Source organism: Acomys russatus, chromosome 10, assembly GCF_903995435.1.
Source record: "Acomys russatus chromosome 10, mAcoRus1.1, whole genome shotgun sequence".
In the NCBI taxonomy this organism is placed as follows: domain Eukaryota; kingdom Metazoa; phylum Chordata; class Mammalia; order Rodentia; family Muridae; genus Acomys; species Acomys russatus.
In genome coordinates this window covers 13,389,545-13,390,361 of record NC_067146.1, presented here as the reverse complement: position 1 = coordinate 13,390,361, position 817 = coordinate 13,389,545, and positions in this window count along the sequence as shown.

The following is an 817-nucleotide window of genomic DNA, read 5'->3' as shown; positions in this document are numbered from 1 at the left end:
TGGTTGCAAATGGGATTTGCTATCCAACTATTTATTAAAATAATCACATTGACTGGCTTGGCCTGAGGGCATCAGGATTTCATAAGGAAGAGTTTCACAGCAATGCCAAGACCGTGGTTCTCGGCAGGATACTTACAGTACCTGGAGGTACTCTCTACCCGCTTTTGAGACAGGATCCCAGGTAACCCAGACTGGCTTCAAATTCCCCAGGTAGCTAAGGATAACTTTGAGCGTTTCTGCCTCCACTTCTCAAGTGCTGGGGGCACAGGCATGTGCCGCCATCTCTAGCTTATGTGGCGACTAGAAATTGAACCCAGCCTCTGCCAACTGTGCCGTATCTGTATCTATAGATGTTTTTTGACAGCTATGATCATGGAGAAAGGGGCATATTGCTGCTATGCAGTGAGTAGAGGCCGCAATATCCAAGCTAGAGTACCCCACCACAGGAAAGAACTAGGGTACCCCACCGCAAGAAAGAACTAGCCATCTCAGTAGAGGTGTTTAGAAACCCTGATCATATGCAAGCCAGGCAGGGCGAGACAATCCTATAGCTTCACCAGCAAGAAGGTGGAGACAAGGAAATCAGGAGACCAAGGACAATCTCAGCTACACAGGGAACTCAAGGTTAGCCTGGGCTATATGAGACCCTGTAACACCAGCCCCCCCTCCAAAAAAAAGAGAGGGGGAGGAGGGGGGAGGAGGAGGAAGGAGAGGAAGAGGGGGAGCCTAATAAAGCACCCGTGTCCTGTAATGTTTCCTTAGGGGAGGAAGTCTCTTGGGAGCTTGCTGGCCAGCCTTCTAACGCTGGGCTTTCTTC